At 38.5% G+C, this 17,693-nt stretch overlaps 1 protein-coding gene across 4 annotated transcripts in view; it reads left to right on the forward strand.

Moving 5' to 3' along the window:
- The first annotated feature begins 1,647 nt into the window (after positions 1 to 1,647).
- Positions 1,648 to 17,693, forward strand: part of ZNF438 (zinc finger protein 438) — a 182,733-nt gene continuing 166,687 nt past the window's right edge. For 2 of the 4 annotated variants that reach the window (XM_075997563.1, XM_075997565.1), the window contains exons 1-2: positions 1,648 to 1,719; positions 3,651 to 3,710. The gene's annotated coding sequence lies outside the window, so the exon portion shown is untranslated. The other 2 variants (XM_012789024.3, XM_075997564.1) reach the window with 2 other exon arrangements.

A 17,693-nucleotide genomic window follows, 5' to 3' on the forward strand; every position in this document is an offset into this window, starting at 1 on the left:
TTTCCATCTAGGGAGGAGACGGGACCCCGCCACCAGCCTTACATACACCACTTCAAAAATGACAGCTAAAATTTACCTGGAGGGACTCTCCCATAGGTGTATCCAGAATCAAACTTTTAAAAAATTCCAATTTTGGGGAATGACATACATAAAACATTTTCTAGGCATGTAAATAATGAAATTAAAAATTTAAAGTTTTATTAAAATTGTTTTGCAAATAAACATAAATATCACCATTTAAAAAATATGTAGAACCTTTAAAAAGTGATTTTTCTATACCTTTGCTCTACAGAAAGTCCTTGTTAAAATTATGTACAGATGTTACAAATTTTTCTTACATCACTGGATAATGATCAAAACTTTGTATGATATTCAGATAAAATGTACAAACATTAGCCAAAATCAGAAAAATTTTAAAACGTTTAAGTTAATTTTTCTAGAATAATAAATGTGTTTTAACCAGCTCAGATCTCAAGTGTTAAAGGATAACATTCACCTGCCATCACTTTCCTATGAAAATACTACAGCATTTTCAATGAGAGCGTAAACAAACCATTGTTTCAGGTTTTATTCACACTGGAGCTGCTTTGCCGAATCCCTGACCTGGCCATCTGCTGTGTTCCAAGCTAAGTTTTTAAAAGCGAACCTTGCTATTTTCAATACTTCCGTCTCAGGGTCTGTTTCAAGGCGTTTTCCCCATTCTTTGTTTTCCCCCAGATTTGTCTGAGCCGCTTTTTTACCGTAATGTCTACATATTTTCTCTTCTAAGAGTGCGAGAATCTCCCAAAACGGCAATATTCTGAGTATTTTGTCTTTATATTCGAGCCTCCTCCCCGCAACGGCGCGGTCTCCAGCCAGAGCCCGCGGGCGCCGCGCACAGGGCGGGCGGGCCGGGCGCAGCAGTCTGCACAGATCACCGTTTATTAAGCTTAACAGAGAAGAACGGCAACCCGTAAGTAGCTCCACTGAGCCGAAACAGGAGATCCAGCGGGAAGACCAGAACCCAAAACCCGCAAAGAAAGGGCAGGAGGCAGCGCCCGAGCAGGGACGGGGAGGGGCGCCCGCGGGAGCACGAGCCGGAGCCGGAAGGGCGGGTCCGGGCCGGGCGTGGGCGGGGCTGGGCGGGGCCGGACGGAGCAGGCCCGCAGCCGGGCCGAGCAGGTCTTGGGCTGGGTGGGGCCGGGCGTGGGCTGGGCTGGGCCGGGCGTGGGCTGGGCTGGGCCGGGCGGAGCAAGGGCCCCTTGGGGAGCTGCCTCCTCAGAGTTGACGACCCGCCGGTACCTGTCTGAGAGCAAATGGCTGTTTCCACACGTGGAGAACTTTTAACGAACACGTGAGGAAAGGCAGGCAGTGTCTCTGGAAAAACTACCTCACAACTCTGGCGTCCTACTCTTAACCCCAGAGCGGCAGCTTGTTTGCTGTGTCCTGGGCGTGTCCTCGTACCCCCTCCCTCAACCCTTGTCTCCGGTTTCACCCTGGCACAAGCTTTGAGCGCAGCTCAGGCAAAGCGGCTCCCAGCCCAGACGCCCCGGCCCGCGAAGCCCACCGGCACGCGGCCGCAGGGCCGACTGCGCCTGCGCGGGGTGCGGGGTGGAGCACGGGCCGCTCTCGGGCCAAGGCGTGGGGGCGGAGCCAGGGGCTGGGCGGCCCGCGGCCTGACCTCCCCGAGCGCTGGCCCGTGACGTCACCCCGCCGTGACGCGCACGCTGTAGGAAAACTGTAAGTTTGTGAGGAATCCTGCAGCTCCCAGGGCTTGAGGGGCCCACTTGCCGCTCCAGTGGTGGTGGTGGCTGTGGGGGCGTTTGCTCCTAGGGGCGCCGCCGAGCGCGGCGAGGGGACAGGTGTCCGCCCAGAGTGCGAGCGCGCCCTCTCGGAGGACCGGGGTGCGGGGGCGAGGCCGCGCCCTTCGGGGCAGGGCCCGCACCTTTCCTCTGGGCGGGGAGCGCCTCGCAGCCAGCGACTGAGACCTCGGAAGGGCGCAGGTGCAAATGGAGAGTCCCTTCTTTTTCCCTCCCTTGAGAAAGGGCCTTCGATTCCTCTTTTTCACCCTGTCAGCCCTGGGTCTTGACAAGTCTGGCTGGGAGAGTTTCTTTCAGAATCTCGGAATCCTATGTCCAGGTTTCCTGTGGGGTCCTGCAAGTGACCAAATCGCTGAGGACATGTTATAAGATAACCACCTGCTGCCTCAGTTTCATTTATGGGTCATGGAGGTAAAGCAGCCTCTGGCCTCCCTGAATTGTAGGAACATTGTGAGAGCACATAAGATAACACAAGTGTTTGAACTTGCTAGGAGAACGCCTATGAAGCATTGGTGATTCTGAGGAATGTGGTAGCCACCGGCCATTTGACCAAGAGTCTTTTAGGTAGGGATATTTTTCACAATTTTGCCTCCCCTTCACACATTTCTCCCCTTCCCCCATCTGATTCTGGACGACACTTAAGCCTGATGAGGAGTGATCTAAACTGTTGTCACAGAACTTGATGGAACAAGGATTAAGAAATAACTGGTATTATTATCACAGTTCTTGGCATTACAGTGTCCCTCTTGCCTGGGTTTTGCATAGAAAGCATTTAGGGTGCTGAAACCAGCACATTATACCCAACATAGATACACTGAGTTTTAGGGGTTATTACTTGAAATATCTAGTCATCCCATCTGAGTGAATATTTTGGTCAAAGGTTAGTACATTATTGATGAGTTAGTACCGTGCTATAATACTTCTCAAACTCTGGGACAAGTGTTTTTCAGAAACTTGGAAGGGAAGAATACAGTGCACACTTCAGGGTGTATTTATACAGGAGATTGAGAGATCACATTTCTGCAAATTCAGTTCAAGGGTCTAATATCCCTCCATCTGAGAGGGAGGAGCCTTAGAAAGTAAGGTTTTTGATTTTTGTTCTACCAGTTCTAGCTTTGTGTCCAAGGACAAGTCATCCAAACTTAGAACTTTATTTTTCTTATCTCTAAAATGGGAGATGATGGTGTATCTGCTGTTGTTTTTTCAGGGATCAAATGAGATCATGAGTGTGAAAATGAAAGGCTTTCTAAGTATGGTATTGTTATTAAGAGATGTGCATCAGTCCCCTAGCCTGGATGAGATTTGTGTTCAGAAGTCAGGTTCTGAGTCAGAACTAGAAATAGAGTAGTGATGAAGACAGTCTCCAATGTAATGGAGCTCATGTTGCAGTGGGAAGATAGGCAACAAACAACAAGTGCATAATGTAATTTCAGCTACTGATAGGTGCAGTGAAGTAAAGAAAGATAAGAGAAGGCCAGTAGGGGGAACAGGGAATTTATTTTAGATAGAATCTGTTAGGGAATACGGAATGCCATCAAACAAGATGTTACTTGAATCAGTTGAAGAGAAGAGCCTGAGGTAAGAACATTTCAGAGGAGAAGAATAATAGTAGTGAATACTTAGGTAGAGCGTACCATATGCAAGGCACTATTCTAAACATTAATTTAAATTTTATGGCAACTTTATGAGGTATCCTATTATCTCCACTTTTACAGATGAAACTGACACAGAAAGGTTAAGAATTTGCTCAGAGTTGTACAGCTAATACATGGTAGAGACTGTATTTGAATTTGGGCAATCTGACTTCAGAGTCCATGCTCCAAATGACTATATTGTTCTGTCTCACAACAGGAACAACAAGGGACAGTGCTCTGAGTGGAAACAAGCCTGAGGTGGTGAAGACACGGGGAGGTGAGAGTGTTCAGAGCACAGCACAGAAGGGGGAAAGTGGTGGCAGATGATGTTGGAAGGCCAGGAAGGCTATGGGGGGCCACTGTAGGCTGTGGTAAAGATATTATTCTAAGTGTGATGGAAAACTACTGGAAGGTTTGCATCAGGGAATGGCATCTGATTTCAGTTTATTATATGGAGAATTGTGTACATTCACTGTAAATGGGGTGGAGTGGTGTGAAAATGGGGAGATAGGAAGCTATTGCTGTGCCCTGTGGGTGAAATGGTGGTAATTTGATCTAGTTGTGGAAATGGTAGTGAGTGATGATGTGCTTTTGAAAGTAGAGCTGACAGGAATTGCTGACATGGAGTGTGAGGAAAAGGGAGAAGTGATGACTTCATAGGTTTAGGCTGGAACAACTAGGAGAATAGTGGTGTTTTTTACTGAGATGGGAGGACAGTGAGAGAATGCAGTTTGGGAGAAAAATTATGGACTTAGTTTTGGAGATGTTTTAGATGTCTGTTAGACATAGTAATAATATTAGTGCTAGTAAAAATGGTAAGTACCATGTAAGTGTAAACTGTGTTCCAGGGTTTTAAGTACTTTTATATATATTAATTCATTTAATCCTCATAACAATTTTGTATTTGTTAGGAACCATTATTGCCCCCATTTTACAGATGAGAAAACAGGCACAGAAAGGTTATAAGTGATTTGCCGAAAGTCATACAACTTGTGAGTGGTTGAACTGGGATTCAAACCCAAACAGTCTGGCTTTGGAGACCATGCAGTTAATCCCTATTACTACCTCCAAGTGGACATGAATATGAATATACAACTTGAGAGAATGGTCAACATTGGAGATACACATTTGTATGAGCTCATTGAAGCCTTGGTTGGCAGTGGGGCTGTGCTAGCTGGTCTTTCATTATGTACTGGATTGGGTTCATGCAGCCAGTATCCCCCCTCTCATCCCCTTTTGTAGGGTTCATGAGGGTTAGGTCTCTATCTCTTTAACTTCTTGGCTGGGTTCAGGCAGCCAGTATTCCACCTCCAGCCCACCTCTGTAGGTTCCATGAGGGCCAGGTCTGTCTCTCTGACTTCTCTATCTCTAGTCCTTAATCCAGGGCCTGCTGTGTAGTAGATGTTAGGGATGACTTTATATGCAGGACATTTGGTTAGGTTTTGAGAGTTCAGAGATGAATAAAATATAGTTCTCTCTCTCTGGAGGAGCAGAGTATGAGGAAAGACTTGTGGAAATAAAATTAGAGTAGACTAAATGCAAAAATACGTGCTGATTAGTTCATTCTGGTTTTCCCTCCCCTCCCCTTCCCCCATGACTAGTGAGATGGGGCATGAAAAGGACAAAGGAGTAAAAGAATGCCTAAGCAGTTGCAGGATGAATTTGAGGCTCCCCAAGAGTCCTTCTCAACAAAAGAATTACTCAAAATCTTGCATATTTTACTATATTTGCATTAGTTTTATTAGGCAATGATATAATTTTTACCAAATGAAATAAATTCTGATATTTGACTATCATTGTGGAATGATGAGTTTTTCCAGTTGTTACTTCAGTGTTGACAGAATTCACTAGTGAAATAAGGGAGTTGGCTTGAAATGTTGCAGCTTGCATAATAGAGGGTAATAGGATTGCGTGACCATTCAGGCAGGTTTCCACTGGTTTAAGTGTATTGTTAAGCTAAAGTTCCGCATATTGGAATAAGTTTGATTTTCTCTGTTAATCATCTCTTTACCATTGAGATGTATTTTTTGTCATAGAAAGGGGATCTGGTGATATATATCATGGGTAGCATTATAGATTACATCTTTTGTATCTGGAACATTGTAGAACATAGAGACTAGAATAGTACACACAAAAAAGATGTCTTATTTCTATAGATCTGTTTCAGTGCATACCATAACCTCAACACAGTTGTCACAATTTTATTACTTAACATGAGTATTTCAAATTTGAACCATTAAAAGATTATATAAAATTGCATTATTATAGATTTTATGGTTAATTTCAGAGTTTTTTTCATTAGAATATATAGTATTTTGTTCAGCTTTTTAAGCTTTCATTGGGAGAGATGATCTGAATAACCAAGTCTATTATCACTGTAAACAGGAACCCTCTACAAATACAAATGTAGAGGAGAACTGTCTCATTTTGCATTTCACAACATTTTAAATCTGTGTTTATGGCTTCCCTAAATTTAATGAAGTAGAAATGATTAGTATTTCTGTATACCACAATTGTAGTTAGCTTCCCAAGAACATCAGATGCCCATATATGACATAAAGTAGAATTGTGTATTAAATGGCCTGTTGATTGTTTAGGCTTTCTTGGTTTTCAAGTTCAGGCCCAATGAGGGAAAGTTGGTGGGTGTTTAATTGTGTCAGCTAGCTCCCAGCAGAGTGGGAGTGATGGTAAGTCCTATTTGAAAATAACAGAAGCCACTGGTTCTAACATAGACCATATGAATTATAACATCCTAGATAATAAATTTCAAACTCCTTTTGAAATTTAAATTTGCAAATTTTAAACTACTTTAAGAGTACTAATGTAAATATATGAAAATTGTTTTTTGTAGAAAACACTGTCTAGTCCAGTGATCATACATACTGGGTATTTGAATATAATTCATAAAATTCTACTTCTTGTAGTTACTTTTTTATTTTTGCATATTACATTCAACTCATATATTTTCAATAATAGCTTAATGCTAGTTTGTGTGCTTTTACTTAACATTGTAAATGTTTGGATATGTTTAACCACTTCGGTATCGCGCTCACCGGCTGCAAAACCTTGCCCACAGCTGGCACTCATAGTCCACATGATAGTTTGTGCTGTGCATTGATGACAAATCCGTTTTGCTCTTGTGTGATGAGGAAAGCTTTAAAGCACTGAAAACTTGTTTTACTTTACAGGCAGTTTACTTATCATGTAAATCAGAATAGGTAATATACATATATGTTTTTATTACATTATTTTTAAATGTTCACAATTTTATTTTGATGAGTGAAAAATTAGAAAAGTCATGCTGTTGGCTGAAGTCGATGCTCCGCTGTGCGCGCTCATCTGTGGCTATTGACTATAGTTGACGCTGGTACCGAAGTGGTTAATTCAAATAATTTATATAAGTAGCACTTAATTTTGATTCATTTCATACTTGGTTGCATAGAAATTAAAATCTTTATGTTTGATTCCCCCCCCAACATAACTCTAGTAGTTAATAATTAGTAAGATGGAGACTAAGCTTTAGTGACAGGCTAACCAAGTTGTCACCCCAAAAGAACACCCAAAATAAAATTCTTACAGAGGATTAAGCAAAAACAGCATGCTGATGGAAGGAATAATTTAACCCTCACTACCTACTGTAGCTATAGTTCTTAAGTTGTTACCATCCTACAGGCAGCCTTCTTTTATTTGGTTCTTATATTGCAAACCTGCTAGTTTCAAGCTGCATTCTAAGCCCCTAATTAATGTGAGATAAATACCGGCATATAGTACTATGGATTTAGCCTACTGGATCTCAATTTGGGATGACTTTGTCCTGGCCAAATCACTCTGGGGACATTTGGCAATGTCTAGAGACATTTTTGGCAGTCACAATTGTATGTGGGGGCATTGCTGTTAGCATCTAGTGGCTTGAGGCCATTGTAGAATTTTACCGAACATCCTACAATGCACAGGTCAAACTCTGAACAGCAAAAAACTATCCAGTTAAAAATGTCAATACTGCTAATGTTGAGAAACCCTGCAATATCTTTCCTTCCTTCCTTTTTTTTTTGTCCATTAGAAATGGAAGTGGTAGTTCAGTGGCAAATGCCTGACTTGAATAAAGGATTGTGTTATATTGCTTTTAGTTTGTTGAGTAGCTGAGTTAATTTGGTTCATTTATTGAATGGAAAAGAATTCCTGCAACTAATAATAGCCTTGAATTATTTTGTTTTCTAGTGTATCTAGTATTTTGTGTTTATTTTTAGCTATGAATTTTTTTCTTACTAAAATTAATTTGGACATGTGATCCTATGTTGTAACAGGTTTGCTAGTATGAATTCCCTACATTGTTATATATATTAAATTAACTGTCTCACAGTTACATGGTTGTTTGTATCTTTCAAAATCCTTTTCACATTAATTTTCATATGTAATTATCACAAACACCCTGTAAAATGTGTAGGGCATGCATTATTATCCTCACTATTTGACAGATAAGGAAACAGATTTAGATCAAATGACTTTCCATTTGTGTTAGAGTAAGTTAATGGCTAAAGCAAATCTAGGACTTGGAGGTTTTGATACCTATGACCCTTTTAAAGTTACCAGTTATTGTTATCCCATTTAATCTTCCTGACAGCCCTATTAAATAGAGTTATTTTCTTTCCACATAAGGAAACTGGCTTAGAGATTAAGAAACCCATTCAGTATCACCCAACTCATAACATAGTTTTGACTGTTTCCTTTGAACTATGCCATCTTTTCAGGTATTTGCCAAAAAATAAATTTGACAATTTCTGGATAAATTCACCAAATCTATGCCTAATTTAAACAGGTCTCTTGACATAAAGTCTGATATTCATGTTGCCACGTGAACCAATTGGTAATTCAGTATTTGTAATCCTCATATTTGAGTTGAGTGGAAAACTTCACTGAGTTTTTGGTAAACTGTAAAGTAGCACTACTTGTTATTTAGAATTTATTTTTTGACAACACTAAGTCCAAAATCAGTTTAAAAGGATATCTCTGAGCTATATTTGCATGTAATTTGGTGAGTCAGCCCATGTGCTAGAATTCACTTTGCCAATCTCATATAGAGGGATTTATATTTGGGATATGACTCCCATGTACTCTCATTTTATAATTTGAATCTGTATTATTCTCCTTAGCCATCTTACCTGTCAAGTTTGAAGCTGTTTCTCTTACTTTTTTCCATGCTGACCTAAACCTCATACTGACTTGACTTTAACAACAGACAAAATGATGTTATTGTAGTTTTTATTTTCCTTCTGAAACATTTAGAGTTCATCCTACTCTAAGTGAGTACATAATTTTTGTGAGGTGATAAGAACTGGTGATAGTCCCTTTATTTTCTAGATTGGGAAATTTAAGAAGAGTTTTTCAGTTTACCTAAATAAATCAGTTTCAAAGATAGGATTTTGAATTTAGGTTTTCACATTTTACAAAACTAAGTCAGGCTGTCATTTCCATTAGAGCAAAAAGAGTATCTCCATAAATTATTCGATGTGTTATCATTTTGTTTGCAGATTATTTGATGATACTCAGTTCTTGGTATAAATTTCAGTGGTTGGAAATTTTAATGTTTCATATAATACATTCATTGGCTGGATTTGGACCTTTTCTAGTATGAAATTGTGGATCTGGGATTAAGAGGAAGGAAATAGACACCTTTGCTAGTGTACTTGTGTATTGGGCAAAAAGGATTATAATTACACTTAAAAGGTGCAGATTCCCAACTTTCCATAAAACTAGATTATTGTAGCAAAAGTATTTTTCTTACCTTCATGTAGAAAAACATTAATATCCAAGTAACTATAATATTTATTTTAGTATTGAGTGAAGAGGCCACCACTTGAGTATAGCTGAAACAAAGCTGACTTTGAAGCTTGCTAATAGGGGAGAACTATGCTTGCAGAACACAGTCCTCCAAACAGGTAGAGATGTTTTTATGTAGGGTTTGAGGAAGCATGGAGTTTTAAGATTGGCTGGTTTTCAAAAGTGTGACAATTTAAGGATTGGCCAACTTCAAACTTGGAGTTTAGGGACTCACTGGCTTTGAAGAGCAAAGTACTAAAGCAGGGAAGTTGCTGATTAGCTTTCTTGGCTAAGTACTTAAGTGGAAATGTTGAGTAGACTTTAAGGATTGATTGGGGCAGATTTAAAACCAATTTTGTGGTTACTTGTTTCCAGCCTGGGGACTAGAGCCAAAGAACAATCTTTTCCTTTATTGAAGTTGAAGAACAGGTACTTTTTATTCCCTAAGATTATGTTAAACATATTAATGTTAGCTGTATTGTGAATATAACATACTTTGGATTTTTCTTTTCTTCTGAAACTTAAAAGGAATAGGTGTGACAAATATTTGTTTTCTATCTACCAGTCTCAGGATAATATCATATTTGGGACCCAGGATGCTTTAAGGATTATTTTTACCTATAGCTAAAAACATAATGTTATTTATGGAAATATTTTAATGCTTTAAAAATTATGGTGAAGGCTTTGTTACTTTTATGTCTATTTTTCTATCTTGTGGGAGTGTGTTGTATCATGTGGCTGCCAAAATTAGTCTTGATAGGTGCAGAATTGTAGATCTAAAAGTTTGTTGTTTTTGCTGTTGTAAGAGATACATGTAGAAGGAATTAATTTTTGAAGTTATCTAGCAATTATTCTTAAAAATATTTTAGAAGGTTTAATGACTACATTGCATATCTTTTATATGACAAGCTAGGCTGAATTATTTTAGTATCTGTGAATCATGTTACCACAATTATATCATAGTACCATTCATATAAAGTATTTCAGTTGTTTAAATGTTATTTAGAATATTTTTATTCTTCACAATGAAATGGAAAAGCTGTACTGTCTATGACTATTTACTGGAACCGTGATAAAACATTTTTCTAAATTGGTCTTTCAGTAATAGTTAAAATTTTTTTTCCTATGAACATGTTAAGATAAACTCCGAGGGTATTCATTATCTTAGAAGTTAGAAAAGGCAGAATGAGTTTTTAGTGTAATTTCTTTTTTGTATTGAAATTTTATTTTTAAATGGCCTGGATGCTGTCTGTATTTACATATGTAATAAGCTTATAGCATTTTAAAAAATGAGTGCTGTCATTTATATATACAGCCTATATTTCTTTTCCTTAACCTATGGCTTTTGTGTCATACCTTCTGCCTTCCAGTGGTAAAGCTGTATTTGTGATTTAGATAGAGCATTTTTATGTGAAAACTCTTTAAAAATGTAAAGCTTGATTCTTGGTTTTGTTGACACATCAAATTTCTGCCCTGCTATGATAGTTAACATTATGGTGTTAATCTTAACCCAGTATGAAAATTAATATTATAATATTGTTTATGAAAGAGCCACTGGTTATTTACTAAATGATATTCTGACATTTTTATCTTTAACATTTAAACTTTATAAATTTATATTAAATATGGTTCTTAAATTCTTTAGGAAAAAATTGATTCCTGAATATGGCTATGGGGATTATTTCTGTGCTGTCTATAGTATGAAATAATGGCTTTAAAATGTGTTTCTTCTCTGTGTACATGCAGTGAATAGTTGGGCTTTTATTGCCTAGTGATATGATAAAAAAAGAGTCCTAGGTTAGATTATCTTTTGTAGTGAAATGGGAAAGAGTTGGTTATATAAAGGCTTTTTTAAAATAAGGCTTTGATAAAAGCCTTATGTTCTAGTCTTTGCTAATATAAGGGGTAAAATGGTATGTCATTTTAATTTGCATTTCTTTGATTACTGGTGAGGCAGAGCTTCTCTTCATTTACTTGTTAGTCATATATATTCACTTACAGTTGCCAAATTTAGCAAATAAAAATACAGGACAACCTATTAAATGTGAATTTCAAGTAAACAACAAATAATTGTTTTGTATAAGTATGTGCCATGCAATATTTGGGACATACTTATACTAGGAAAAAAATCATTGTTTATCAGAAATTCAAATTTAATGAGGCATCCTGTATTTTATCTGAAAACCCTAATTTCACTTTCTGTGAGCTGTCTGCTTCTCTCTCTTAACAAATTTTCAGTTGCATTTCCTATCTTTTTGTTGTTTTTGCAAGAGTTCTTGGCATACAGTGGATATTAATCTCTTGTCATTTTAGATGTTGCAAACGTATCCTTCCAGTCATTTGCCTATTTGAACTTTGTAGTGTCCTTTGCTGGACAGATCCTTAATTTGGGGTCAATTCCATTGAAATTTCTCCATGTGGTTTATACTTTTGCAATCTTCTTTAAGAAATCTTTCATCATCCCAAGGTTGCAAATATATGTATTTTTTTCTTTCATTACGTTCATAGTTTTACCTTTCATATTTAGGTTTTTAATCTATTTGCTGTTTATTTTATGGGAAGAGTATTAGGTGATAAGGTTAGAGGTAATGGGAAGAGCAGGTTATGTGACTTACAGGCTATTGTGAAGACTTTGGTTTTGATGCTAAGCAAAATAGGAAGCCAGTGAAGGGTTTTGAACAGAGGGTGCTGTAATCTGAAATGTGCTTTTAAAAAACATCTCTGTTAACTATTAATAATAGATTGTATGAGGGTATGACAGAGAGTGCTAATTTTTCTCCAGTATCTTGTTCTTCCTTCTTTCTTCTAGTATCAGAACCCCTCTGCTTTAGCCAGATACATGGCTGCCCACTTACAGACTATTTGTCAACTCCATTTGCCAACAGGTACGGCTATGTGATTAGGTTTGGGTCAGTTAGATATGAACAAAAGTGCTATGTGAAACTTTTGGGTTATCTTTGTAACAATAAGGTGCTTGTCCTATACTTTGTCTGCCCACCCCACTCCCCTTCCTACTGATTAGAAAGCAGCAACAACTATAGTGGTAACAACTGTGTTGAACTCAGAAGTAGCAGCCCTGTGATGAGGATAGCAAAACTGTCTCGTGGCTGCCTAGGTGTCTGGATGACCTTGTTGAGCAGAACCAACTACTGCTCAACCCCCTCCACCCCCATATCTCTGTGTTGTTTCAAAGAAGAGAATAAACTTGTTTCTTGTTTGAGCCACTGTATTTTGGCATCACTTTATCACAACAGCTTAGCCCATACCATGTATAATACCAAAATTGATGTCTAAAGTGGTGTGTTCCATAACAGAAAGTTAAAATGCATGGCATTGGCTAAGTAGTTGGTTGGCAGACAGTAGAAAACGTGTTATAGGCTAGAAAACTGGTGACCCTTATTATGTGGTGGCAAAATATTCAGTGAAACTGTCGCTTCCGATAACTTGAAAGGCAATTAATTTGTCTATAGTTTGTACCATCAGGGAAGTGGTTAGAAAGAATCAGACTGCTAATATGAGTTGATTACTCTTTGCTGCTTTAGTAGGGAACTATAAGAGGTGTCAAATAGGGAAAAGTTAGCCAGTTTGCAATTCGAGTTGAAAGGCAGTAGTTTATACTTTAATAGTATATAGTATACAGCTAAAGGAGGTTCTCTTTGGCCATGGCCTGTGGTCTGAATTGACTGTGAGGCCAGGGTTGGAAAAAATTGCTTTTGTATGCCAAACAGCAAAAGGTAAGATTGTCATCCTCAGGAACCTCCTGTTAGATTTTCTTGGTCTGACAGTAGAAGTCCATCTGACAGTAGAAGGCAAGGATCAAATTAAGAATTTGCTTTTCCATCTGAACCTAGTCAGTTGAACATAAAAGCTTCAGTTATAAATACAAAATCTTAGTTCCTTACAACAAAGGTTTATTTCTTACTCGTGACACATTGCCTGTGTTCCACATCCTTTGTCACTCTATGGTTTAAGCCAAAGGGATAGGCTCTTTTGGAACATTGCCATTCTTGTGGCAGACGGCAAAGAGGTATGGGAGAAAAGCTTCTTAGAAGTGGTACATGTTATTTTTGTTCATATTTTATTCACCACAGCAAGTCAAATGTGTGAGCCAGAAATCAGTCAGGTAAGAAGAAACATCTCAAGTCACATGGCCTGCTATGATGTCAATGAGGTAGGATGGTATAATCCTCCTGCTGGAAATCAGCTGACCTCAAGATAACTAATCGAGAGAGATGGATGCCACAGAGTTCAGTAAATAAAAGAAGAATGGTGACAAGCATAATATTCGACCAGACTAAATCTTTAGTTGTGGTTACTTTCACATGGCAGTGACTGAAAGCAAACAGATCTATTGAGTTTTTGCGAAGATTATGTTGCTAAAGTTTCCACAAGTTTGGCTTGTGAAAGCCTGTGATGGTTTGATGTCATTTGACACCTGAAGCAACTCTTGGTCCCCAAATTTACACCAGCAGGAAGTAGGCTGTTAGATCTGTGCTGCCCCTTGGAGTACATACTTTTCCAAGTCCACTTCATATGTGTCCAGAAAGGATAATGGAAAAGAAAGAATCTTCCAGAGACAAAGCCAGGACTCCAGCAGACAAACAGATAAGGTTTCCCCACCAGAGAACAGAACCTGAATTTAACCAGGGAACTTGCTTTCCTGCTAGAGCAGAGATTCCTTGCAGTTCCTTTCCAGGAGTTCCTTTCCATTTCATCATTTATAAAAATATGTATTTGCTATTCTTTTCTTTTCAGAATGGAAAACTTGACTGCATTCATCTAATTTGCATTTCACCCTTATATAATACATTGGGTGTGATGGTGGTGGTGGAGAGCAAAGGTTACTCCTTGGTTAATTTGTAGGTCGCTGGCCTGGGAAGGAGCCACATGGATACCTGTCAGAGAGGGTGTGCATTACCCAGAGATCCTTCACTTTGAGTGGAATCCAGTAACTGGGACTTTAATTTATCCCTTTAGAAAGGAAATGACTATTCCAGAGTGGGAAGAAGGATGCACTCCCCCTCTGATATGTATTTAGCTAGGCACATAGCCCCTATATAGAAACTGTATTTCTTAGGTTCCTTGTAGCCAGATGAAGCTGCATTTCTAAGTTTTGACCAGTGGGATGAGAGTAGAAGTGATGTGTGCTACTTTTAAACCACACTTATATTAAAAAGCTGCCTGTTACCCCATAATATGCTGATATAAAAAAAATTCTTTGTAAAAAAAAAAAAAGCTGCTTGTTTGTCATACTCTTTTCCTAAATGAGGTGAGGGTAAGCTAGATTCAATCATGCAGACAAGGAAGTATCCCAGGGAGTGGTGGGAGAGGACAGGAGGAACCTCAGTCTCTGGGTGACCTTGTAGAGCAGAGCTACCCACCATCCCTGGACTACTTGTCTGCCCCTGGACTGTTACATGAGAGAGAAGTGAATTCCTTTAGTTTGAGCCACTGTATTCTTGGTCTTATAGCAGTTTAGCTTATATCCTAGTTAATACAGATGGCAATGATGTAAGCAGGAAACAAACATAGAAAGTTAGATTTGGAAGTGTCCTTGATTTTTTTTCCTCAGTTGAATCTTTTCATTTATATATTCTTTCTATGAAAATTTATTTTTCAAATTGTCTAATTTTATAAACAGTTGAAAAATAAACTCTTACTTTAACATCACCCTTATTATAATCATGTTATATTCCTTTTTCTTTTCATGAACACGTTTTACATATTTATAATAATTTTTTTTTTTTTTTTTTTGAGACAGAGTCTCACTTTGTTGCCCAGGCTAGAGTGAGTGCCATGGCGTCAGCCTAGCTCACAGCAACCTCAAACTCCTGGGCTCAAACCAATCCTACTGCCTCAGCCTCCCGAGTAGCTGGGACTACAAGCAGGCGCCACCATGCCCGGCTAATTTTTTCTATATATATTTTAGTTGGCAAATTAATTTTTTTCTATTTATAGTAGAGACGGGATCTCACTCTTGCTCAGGCTGGTTTTGAATTCCTGACCTCGAGCAATCTGCCAGCCTCGGCCTCCCAGAGTGCTAGGATTACAGGCATGAGCCACTATGCCCGGCCTATAATAGAATTTTGTATCCTGATATTTTCATGCAATATCCATTTTGTTGTTGTTGATTTAGAGTTCTTATACTTGCACAGTTATTGTTGCCTAACATTGAGTTTTATCATACTTGACATTTTATTATTATTGGTTACTATGGACTGAATTATTTTACCCCAAAATTCATATATTGAGGCCTTAACCTGTCATGTGACAGTATCCGAGATAGGGCCTTTAAGGAAGTGATTGAGGTTAAATAAAGTTATAAGGGTGGAGCCCTGATCAGATAGAACTGGTACCCTTAGAAAGAGAGGAGGAGATAACAGAGCTCTCTTTCCACTTGTGTGAGGACACAAGTGAGAGGGTGGCCATCTGTAAGCTGGGCAGAGGGGCCCTCACCAGAACCTGACTATACTATAACCATGATCTTAGACTTCCAGCCTCCAAAACTATGAGAAAATCCCAGTCATGGTATTTTGTTATTGCAGTCCAAGTTTACTAATACATTGGCATTGAGATTGCTTTCAAATTTTCCTACTATGGATAAGGCTGCACTTTTATGAAGGTTATTTCTTATGCTAAATTATATAGGACTCGTCTAGGATAATTTCATTTTATTATACTAATTAATGACAGAAAGAATTGATAATAGTGGCAAACAATGATGATTAAAACATTAAAGACAACTGTGAGAATGACAAGATCACTAATAATAACAACAGTGGCTAATAGTTATTGCAAGTTTACTATGTGCCAGGCACTATTCTAAAGGTTTTACATGTATTGTCTTATTTTAATCCTTACAGCAGTCTTATGAGGTACTATTATTCTTGTTTTATTTATTTATTTATTTATTTTTATTTCAGCATATTATGGGGGTACAGATTTTAAGGTTTCAATAAATGCCCTTTACCCCCTTCCCCCCACAAGTCTGAGTCTCCAGCATGACCATCCCCCAGATGGTGCACATCTCACTCATTATGTATATATATACTCGCTCCCTCCCCCCTGACAATACCCTATTACTGTAGTACCTATGTGTCCACTTAGGTGCTACTCAGTTAATACCAGTTTGCTGGTGAATATATGTGGTGCTTGTTTTTCCATTCTTGGGAAACTTCACTTAGTAGTATGGGTTACAGCTCTAGCCAGGAAAATATAAGATGTGCTATATCACCGTTGTTTCTGAGAGCTGAATAGTACTCCATGGTATACATATACCACATTTTATTAATCCATTCTTGGATTGATGGGCACTTGAGCTGTTTCCACAGCCTTGCAATTATGAATTGTGCTGCTATAAACATTCGAGTGCAGGTGTCTTTTTTGTAGAGTGTCATTGGATCATTTGGGTAGATGCCCAGCAATGGGATTGCTGGATCAAATGGTAGATCGACTTGTATCGCTTTAAGGTATCTCCATATTGCTTTCCACAGAGGTTGAACTAGTTTGCAGTTCCACCAGCAGTGTAGGAGTGTTCCTCTCTCTCCACATCCACGCCAGCATTTGTTATTTGGAGACTTTTTGATAAAGGCCATTCTCACTGGAGTTAAGTGATATCTCATTGTAGTTTTGATTTGCATTTCCCTGATGATTAGAGAGGATGAGCATTTTTTCATATGTTTTTGGCCATTCTGTCTTCTTTAGAGAATTTCTGTTCAAGTCCTTTGCCCACTTTTTAATAGGGTTATTTGATTTTTTCTTGCTGATTTTCATGAGTTCTAAGTATACTCTAGTTATCAGCCCTTTATCGGATACGTAGGATACAAAAATTTTCTCCCATTCTGTAGGTTGTCTGTTTACTTTCATGACTGTTTCTTTGGGTGTGCAGAAGCTTGTCAGTTTGATCATGTCCCATTTATTCATTTTTGTTGCTGCTTTGATTGCGTTTGGGGACTTCTTCATAAACTCTTTGCCCAGGCCGATGTCTAGGAGAGTGTTTCCAACATTTTCCTCTAGAATTCTAATAGCTTCATAACTTAGGTTTAAGTCTGTTATCCAGCGTGAGTTGATTTTTGTGAGAGGTGAAAGGTGTGGGTCCTGCTTTAGCCTTCTACAAGTGGCTATCCAGTTTTCCCAGCACCATTTATTGAAAAGGGATTCTTTTCCCCAGTGTATGTTTTTGTCTGCTTTGTCAAAGATTAGATGGCTATATGAGGATGGTTTTATATCAGGATTCTCAGATCTGTTCCACTGGTCAATATTCCTATTTTTGTGCGAATACCATATTGATTTAATTACTACAGCTTTGTAGTTTAGTTTGATATCTGGCATATTAATGCCTCCCATTTGTTTTTGTTGCCTAGAATTGCTCTTGATATTCGGGGTCTTTTTTGGTTCCATACAAAGCGTAAAATTATTTTTTCTATATCTGTGAAGAATGCTG

The sequence above is a fragment of the Microcebus murinus genome, chromosome 25 (assembly GCF_040939455.1).
Source record: "Microcebus murinus isolate Inina chromosome 25, M.murinus_Inina_mat1.0, whole genome shotgun sequence".
In the NCBI taxonomy this organism is placed as follows: Eukaryota; Metazoa; Chordata; class Mammalia; order Primates; family Cheirogaleidae; genus Microcebus; species Microcebus murinus.